The 8,633-nt window shown below is 44.0% G+C and overlaps 1 protein-coding gene across 4 annotated transcripts in view; it reads left to right on the top strand.

Moving 5' to 3' along the window:
* The first annotated feature begins 2,858 nt into the window (after positions 1–2,858).
* TAB3 (TGF-beta activated kinase 1 (MAP3K7) binding protein 3) overlaps positions 2,859–8,633 on the top strand; it is a 74,879-nt gene continuing 69,104 nt past the window's right edge. For 3 of the 4 annotated variants that reach the window (XM_048863567.2, XM_048863576.2, XM_048863558.2), the window contains exon 1: positions 2,861–3,184. The gene's annotated coding sequence lies outside the window, so the exon portion shown is untranslated. Of the gene's footprint in view, positions 3,185–8,633 lie in introns of all 4 variants that reach the window. The other variant, XM_075132073.1, reaches the window with a different exon arrangement.

Genomic DNA, 8,633 nt, shown 5'->3' with positions numbered 1-8,633 from the left:
CAGAGGGGAGGAAGGAGCAGATTTAGGGATCCCGAATGTAATTCTGCATATTGGAATTTGGCCAGGACAGTGCGGTGAGCGTTCCAACTTGTCACATCCAGGCTCAGTTCCTGCAGCTCTGTATCTATGGGAGGAGCCACCCACGAGAAGAAGGGTCCAGTGGGACCAGATGCAGCAGCTTGGCTGCCTTGCAATATTAGAGGGAACTTCAGACAGTCCTGGGCCTAAAGAGAAGAAAGTGAAGAGACTATATAAAAATGTCAATAGGAAGAAAAATACAGCTGGGTAAAACCTGTCAGTAGAAAGTCTGGTAAAACCTTTTGTACTTTGTGCTGCCATACATTCACTGATGAATTCATTTGAATTCATCAGGCATATAAGCAAAACTTATAGGAGAAAAACATACAAATTAAAGGTCTGACAAATATTAGCAAATTCTTTGTCTCTTCAAACACTGAAAGAGACAGAACTGCAGTGTGAAATTGCAGCTGTTTACCACACAGTTAAACACAGCCTTAGCTGGAAGAGCATGGACTATGGCAATAAGCTAGCTAGCGAAATATTTTTGGGATGTCAATGTTAACAAATTGTCTTGTGGAAGAAACAAGGCAGAGCTATTCGTGACTAATGTTTTGGTCCCAAAGTCTGTGAGGGATTGTTTATGGGATTTATTACCCTCACTACCAAAACAGCCTGTGTATTTTGCCATAGCAACTGACACCTCAAGTAAAGAGAACAGAAAGATGTGTCTGAGGAGCTTGCAATACTTTACTATATCACATGGTGTTCAGTCAAGTTGCTCAATTTTTATGAAGACTATGATGAATCTGCAAGAGGCATTCATTGTGTTATAAAGACTAGCCTAGATAAACACCAGCTTAACATTAATTGTATTACTGCATACTCTGATGATAATGCAAATATGAACTATGGTAAACTCAACTTGGTGTACCAGTTGTTATGTGCTGAAAATGATTGCATTCGGAGATGAACTTCCCCATACACACAGCCCACAATACTTGCAAATGTGAGTGATTGGCTATCAGTTGAAACAAAAATGATTTTATTGAAAATTTACAACAATTTTTCTGTCCCCACAAAGCTCAAAGAAGAATTCAGGTTGTTTTCTTTGTTGAAATTGAATGGAAAGAAGTAGAGTGATATGTGAATAGAAGTTGGCTATCCCTTAACCCAGCAGTCAACTGACTTTTGAGAAACTGGCAAGCAATTGAAGCCAACCTCAAGTCACTAGGGGAGACTTGCCCAGTAGCCTAAAAGAAACTGTTCACCAACGATGGTGAGTATTCCTGCATTAGGGACATTTACATATGTTTTTTTCACAATTTGGCTTGTGTCTTCAACTCAGTTGAAGGAATCCAATCTATGCATTACTGATGTGTATATAGATGTGCCATGTTAAGATGAAGATGCCAAACCTAAAGAGGACTGTTTTTTTTGTTTTTGTTTTTTTATTCAAAGCCAAACAACTGATGGAAAAACTACTACCACAACAAAAAGTGAAGGTAAAGCAAGACTTCGTTAAGTTTTATGACTTTGCATTTATACATTGATAATTGGTTCAGGGTCTCTTCTAACATCATAATGATGAAGGTATTGGCCTCTATAAGAAGCTTTGTTTGTCAAACCTTGAGTTGTAACAGAAGCACTCAGAACGAAGGAAATGATTAACATGGATCAGCTCTACAAGGAATTCTGCAACAATCAAGATGCGACTGAAAGATCAGAAAATGACATTTCCAAATCTGCAAGTGAAAACTTAAAAGTGTGGGGGAAAAAATCTGAAAAACGTGTTCTAAATTGTGCCATCTGCACTTAGCACACCAGGCTAAAACACAGTTGTAGAGAGCCGATGCTCAAACCACTGAGCTATTTCTTCCTCTAATGAGGTATAAATGGTCCAACAAATGGAATAGATGCAGGATAGACTTAATTAAAAGCAAGCTCAAAATTTGCATCAAGGGCAAGTTGGCCTGCAAAGAGCTCCTTTCCAGATCCACACACCAGGGCCAGAAGGTGCTGCGCGCAGCAGCAAGTGATGGCCCTCGTCAACGTAGGCGAGTTCACCTTATAAACAGTGGGCTTGTCGCCCTCCACATTGCTACCGCGGCACAGCTGCCCCGCTGAAGCGCTTTCGTGAAGACGCTGCCACGGGCACGGGAGACCTCCTCCGCCAGCGGAGTTAACCCACCAGAGGTGGTGGCGGGATCAGCAGCAGCAGCAGCTCTGCCATTGACGTAGCGCTCTCCACACGCGCCGGCCGGCCGGCATAACGCTGCCCCCCAGAGGGGCGGGTTTTTCGCACCCCTGAGGGAGGTAGTTACACCAGCCTAGGTCTGGAGTCTCGGCCTGGCCGCTACGCAAACCAGACCCCTCCCGTTCCATGGGTCACCATCCCATCCCAACCCTTATCACCGCAGCTCCGCAAACGTGGGCTGCTCAGCGCGGGCTGCGGCTCGCACCCAAGGGAAGAGAGCTGGCGACCCTTCCCCGCCAGCGCGACATGGGAAAAACCCGGCACCGCCCCCGGGCTCTGCAGGGCCGGCTCAGCGCGGGAGCCCCACGCTCTGCTGAGCCAGGCCTGGCAGCGGCTTCGCTCTCGCGTGATTTGTTCTGAGCGGGCTGCAGCATCCCCCGGCGGGCCCCGCCCCCTGCAGCTGCTGTCACGCCGCGCGGGCAGGGCGCGTCTCCACCGTTCTTAGCCCGACGCTCCAATCTCGCCGCGCCGCAATCGCGCGCGAGCCCGGCCAGCCCCTGACCCACCCCTCACATGTTTAATTATCCGCCGGCGCCAGCCCTTTTCTCGTCAGGTCTCGCGATATCTGGGCCGGCGGCCAGCCGGCCTGGGCGGCGCCATGTTGGCGCCTGGGTAGAGCGGGCCGGGCCCCTCCCCTTGTCGCCAGGCCCGCGGCCCGGATTCCGGAAGCGCTTTACGGCCGCGCCCAGGGCTCCTCAGCCCCCCCCCCCCCCCACACCCCGCCCCCTGTTCTGAGCTCGCGCTGCCCGGAGACCAGTTTCCCACCCCCCGCCTCCGCGAGCGGACAGGGGGGACTCGCCCCCGCCGGACCCAGGAGGAGGGGGGCGTCCCGGCAGCCCCCGCCCCTCCCCCGCGGAGAGCGAGGGGGAGCCGGGCATGCTGCTGCCGCCGCCGCCCCCCCAGCGCACGGTAAGGGGCGGGGGTGTGCCGGGAGCGAAGGGGGGCGAGGACATCGGTGCCCCGGGGCTGGGGCTTCTGGGGGAATCGGGGGCTGGGCTGCGGTGACGGTTCCTTGTCGGCTCCCAGCCGGGGCACCCACCGCTCCTCTGACGGGCTGGGGAGGGGGGGGCGATGGGTGTGTGGTGCCTCCTCCACCCCCCCCCCCCACTCTCTGGACAGCAAAACTTTGGCTGTGTGTGTTTGGAGGCGGCGTGGGGGTTGCCTGGTGATGCCGCGCGGGTCTGGGACTGGGAGGTGGCGTCTTGCGTGGGGCCACAGCTATTGTCTGGCTGTTTCTGGTGTAAGTCTTTGTAGGTGGGAGAGTTGCCACCGCCTCTTTCCACTCTTCGGCATGCTGAGTCCGCAGCCTGCTGCTGTTGTGGTTTTGGCTCTGGGCATAGAAGAGGTAACAATGGCCTGGTTGTGCTCTGGCCGGACTCCTCTCTCCGGGCTAGACTTGAGCTCCTGTGTGTTGTGTTCTGTAATCAGTCACACACATCAGAGAGGCAGACAGACCCTAATTACGCCTAGTAGAGATGCTTTGCAGCTGTTTTGAAATTGCTGTTTGACAGTATGTTTATACCCCTTTAGACATGAATTATAATCCTACATCAACTTCCCCCCCCCCCCCCGTCTCAGATTTTTTTCCCCTTTTTTGCTCTCGTTAAATATGCCCCAATAATCTTAAAGTTTTAGAATTTTAAAGTTTCAGAAACATTCTGTATGGTTTCCTTATCTCTGGAAAAGTGACATGGCCTTGATGGGTCAAGTTGAAAAGTTGTCCTTAGTAAAGTAAAGCAAGACACTGTACTAATGTTTCTGTAAGTCTACGTAAAAACGTTTAGGAAGATTGTGTTCAATTATATTGTCAGTTAACATCGTTTGCTATTTATATCCTGTTTTAAACTGATGAATCATTTAAAAATGGTAGTTGCTTTTCTAATGATTACAGTAGGCTATGCAGTGAATGTTGGTTGCTGAAGCCTTGTCAGCATGATTTTCTACAATGACTTTTTTTCATTTTTCATTTTACATAAATATTAATAGGCCAGATCTCACTGCTTATTTATCAACTATCAGTAGAGAATCTTTATGTTTTTAGCTCTGGCATACAGTACTACCCAAAAAAAAAAAAGTATGAATTGTCAGTTGGTAGACTGGTAGCCTAGAACTGGTATATATGAGCAGTTTAAGTTTTGAGTATTTTTTAAATTAAACACTCTTACAAGGCAAAACATGCCTTTTTTAAAAGGAGTTTCATTTTGATACTTACAGTAGAATAACATAAAAAGCTTTTTTTTTTAGTAAAATTCCTGAGGTTTATGATGCTAAGCTTCTGCTCATTTTATAAAACAAGTTATAAATGTGGTAGAAAAATGGTGTTTATATTTCATTTTTTAAGTATCTATATTATAAAGTGGAACTATGGCTCTTAATTGTAAAATAAAAATTCTCCCTCTCTCCAGTTCATGTTATTTTTATACTCTGCAGGTTAAGTTGTGAATTGAACTCATGATAATGAGGTTGCAGGCATGGCATACTACTATTCTGTCTGCTGTGTATTACCAAGGGATCCTTTCTGCCTTGTATAATAGTGGTGTGGCTTATAAGAAAAAATAACTATTACTTGACTGAAGCTGTGTCGTGACTGCAGAGTGAGAATGGCCACAGTGAAATGTCACGCAGCCTAACTCAAGTGTTAGGTTGCATGTCTATGCTACCGTGGTAAGTCGACCTATTCTGTACAATTCCAGTTACGTGAATAAAGTAGCTGGAGTTGAGGTACCTTAGGTCAAGTTACCGTGGGGTCTACACCTTGGGGGGAGGGGGGGTTGGTGGAAGAAACACTCTTTGACTTACCTTACTCTTCTCATTCGGGGTAGAGTTCAAGGGTCGACTGGAGAGCGATCTGCTGTTAAACGGTTCTTCACTAGACCTGCTAAATCGACTGCCGGTGGATCGATCTGAGAGCGTCAGTTCCAGCTGTAGTGTAGATGTAGTCTTATTGTATTAACAGCTGAGAGTTGTTAACTGGAGCCTATGCCCCTATCAGGCCAGTCAGCTTGAGTTAATGTTTTTTTGCGTGGCTGGGACTTGAGTTAGGGGAAACACTCAAGTTACAACTCAAGTTAACTCTGCAGTGAAGACAAGACCTGAGACTATTGGTTTGCAAATAAGATGAAAAAGATGCTGAAGGAGCTCTTGAAGTAGGTGACATTGAAAAGTCTGGATAGCCTAAATTGTATAGCTAAAAGTGATTTTATCAAACTGACACTTCGTCTTAGGTGTTGATAAACTTGTCCATGCTTATTGATCTAGAACAGTTTTTCCCAAACTTTGGATGCTGCTTGTTCAGGGAAAGCCCCTGGCAGGCAGGGCCGGTTTGTTTACCTGCCGTGTCTGCAGGTTCAGCCGATCGCGGCTCCCATTGGCCGCGGTTCGCCGCTCCAGGCCAATGGGGGGCCGCAGGAAGCGGTGGCCGGTACGTCCCACAGCCGACGCCGCTTCCTGCATCCCCCATTGGCCTGCAGCGGTGAACCGTGGCCAGTGGGAACCACAATCGGCGAACCTGCGCACGCGACAGGTAAACAAACCGGCCTGGCCCGCCAGGGGCTTTCCCTGAACAAGCAGTTTCCCAAGTTTGGGAAACACTGATCTAGAAAGTCTCCTAAAAAGCGGGTTTCTTAGTTTAGCTGAACTGTAACAAAACAACTTCATATTGGGATATTTTATCACAGGTGGTCTTGGCAAAGAATTTTCAGTATCCAAGAAAAGTAGCATGTTATAGTGGTAGAAGGTATTGGAGAAATTATTAATCATGACAGGTTCAGATATGTTTCGAATTCAGGCTGGTAATTTACTGGACATGATGCAGGACTTAAAGGGTGAAGTTCTGTAGCCTGTGTTATGCAGGAGGCCATATATAGGTAGTCATAATGGTCTCTTTTGGCCTAAAAATCTATCAATATTAAGTTTAAGTGTGCATAGAAAGTAATTTTATTGCCTCAGTTGTTTTTTTCAAGCTTAAAACACAGTTCTAATCTGAAAAGCAATTCTGTAAAAATAGCAAGTAGTGTTTTGTTTGTCTGTGATTTTATATCATATTTTCTCGGTTTACAAGTAACAGTTTTTCATAAGCAGAAACTTGTCTTGGAATCTGGCAAGATTCCTTTCTTGCTTTTGCCTTATCATACTTAATAAAGATTCTGCAAGCCAAACGTTACTTTCAATATTGCCTCTGCTAACCCTGTAGCTTTAAGTGGACTTGCTTAGGATGTAACTGAGGGCCATGATTTCAAGACAGTTGCCCCAATTATGCAAAGATTTACACTAGTACTTAACTTGAAGTAGGTTGAGTAGCCCCATTATTGTCTGGCCTGCAGAAACTGTATTTCTGGTGGTGGGACACCATCCAGACACAAACCAGTCAAGTTTTTGAGTCCTGTAGTGTAGTGTTAGGGCTTGTCAATGTCACTTTATGACCCCTTTGATGTGGAAACACAATAAATAATAAACATGAACCTCCTAAAGCCATTTTTACTGAGAAGTTCAGAATAAAATGGTACTTGTAACCTTTATATCTCTAAGTTGGGTAGCATGTTTTAAAAAAAGTTTTTACTTTTAGAGCAACAGTTCCATAACAGCCAACAATCAAACACCAACTCCGTGTTTGCTATGATTAGATTTTTTTGAAATATAAAACTGAAAAGTTTTAGTGAATGTCCAAAACAAATGAGTGTAATACAGTTCCAAATTTAATAAAATTTGGGTATGTTAAATGTGTTGTGTACACTTTCTCATGCTGTACAGTAGTTGAGTCTAATGACCTTTTTACTTTTAGAAACATCTTTCCGACAATGTAAGATGAGCTTTAATTAATAATAAGAATCTGGAATAATTTCTTGTTGTAATTGAACTAGGTAATGTGTCCAACTTTAATATATCAAGAAAGACTGATTTTTGTCAAGTAATCCAATAAAACATACATACATCATGGAGAATAAAACCTGTGGAGAGGTTTCCTTTTTGTGTATCAGAGCCTCCATATTATTTTTTTCTTGAGCACCTTTTGACGTTTTCATTGGGGGTAATGACCCAAATGTAGAAAACAAAAATGTCTGCCAATTTTTGTGGTTTTGCAGTTATATTTTCTTCTCCCCCTTTGGTATGTGGAAGGCTCACAAAAACCAAATGGGCAAATTATACAGCAGAAGCAGTAAAGCTGCCTAGCACAGTGTAACCAAACTAATATTGGGTGTTTATTTTCAGCAACAAACAGTAGCAAAAAATTAGAGGTTAGTAACTTTTTTTCAGTAGAGGGTGCCCTTTTAATGGCTGTGTAGTACATACCTTCTGCATGCTCCACATTTTAAAAACAATATATATTTTGTGCTATCTTGTCTGTATAAAGAATGTGGGAAATGAGGCTTTCTTGTGAAAGACTGACGATAACCATTTTGCTGAGATTGCATACAAATAGATGCAATTAATATGTGTGAGGGATTACAGCTAAATAAGGAGAGAGTTAGGCAAAATAAAAATTTCTCTTGGAGCCTGGGGCAGAAATTTATATGACTGTCAGAAGTGCTCTCTCAATTATTTTCAGAACAAGATCCTCAATAGATTCTACTGAACCTCAGATAATTTATTTAAAGCAGGTCTTGCAAAGGAGAGCAAATGCTGAAGATGCCAGCAACTGTCTGCAAATTTGTCACATACGTGTCCTAAATTGAACAAATTCTGGCCTGACATACATGCAGAAACCTCTGTGGTATTGAATGTCCTGTTCTGTCCGCTTATTCTTCATGAAGTAGATATCTTGGCTGTAACCTCATTCTAGTATCAATCAATACTTAAAAGATGGGGCTCTGATGTTAACATTTTAATGCAGTGGCTCTCAATCTTTCTAGACTACTGTACCCCATTCAGGAGTCTGATGTGTCTTGCTTACCCCCAAGTTACACCTCACTTAAAAACTACTTGCTTACAAAATCAGACATAAAAATACAAAAGTATCACAGAACACTGTTACTGAAAAATTGCTTACTTATTTTTACCATATAATTATAAAATAAATCAATTGGTATATAAATATTGTACTTGCATTTCCGTGTGTAGTATATAGAGCAGTGTGTAGTATATAGAGCAGTATAAGCAAGTGATTATATGAAATTTTTAGTTTGTACTAGATTTGCTACATGTACTTCTGGTTGAGAACCACTGTTTTAATGTATGCCAGGCAATTTGATTTCAGAAGTTTGCCACTGATTCAGTTTTTTATCCCACTAAGATGAAAGCTGCAAGAAATATGCTAAAGTTGAAGAGTACGTAGATATGGTGGATAAAGAAGAACTGTATGATGCTGGTATAGGCATTATAATCCAATATTTTTGGAGCACTGAGTCTTTGATGTTTTACC

Source organism: Caretta caretta, chromosome 1 (assembly GCF_965140235.1).
Source record: "Caretta caretta isolate rCarCar2 chromosome 1, rCarCar1.hap1, whole genome shotgun sequence".
Taxonomy (NCBI): Eukaryota; Metazoa; Chordata; order Testudines; family Cheloniidae; genus Caretta; species Caretta caretta.
Note: the sequence above shows the minus strand (reverse complement) of the source record. Positions and strands in the feature narration are given on the sequence as shown.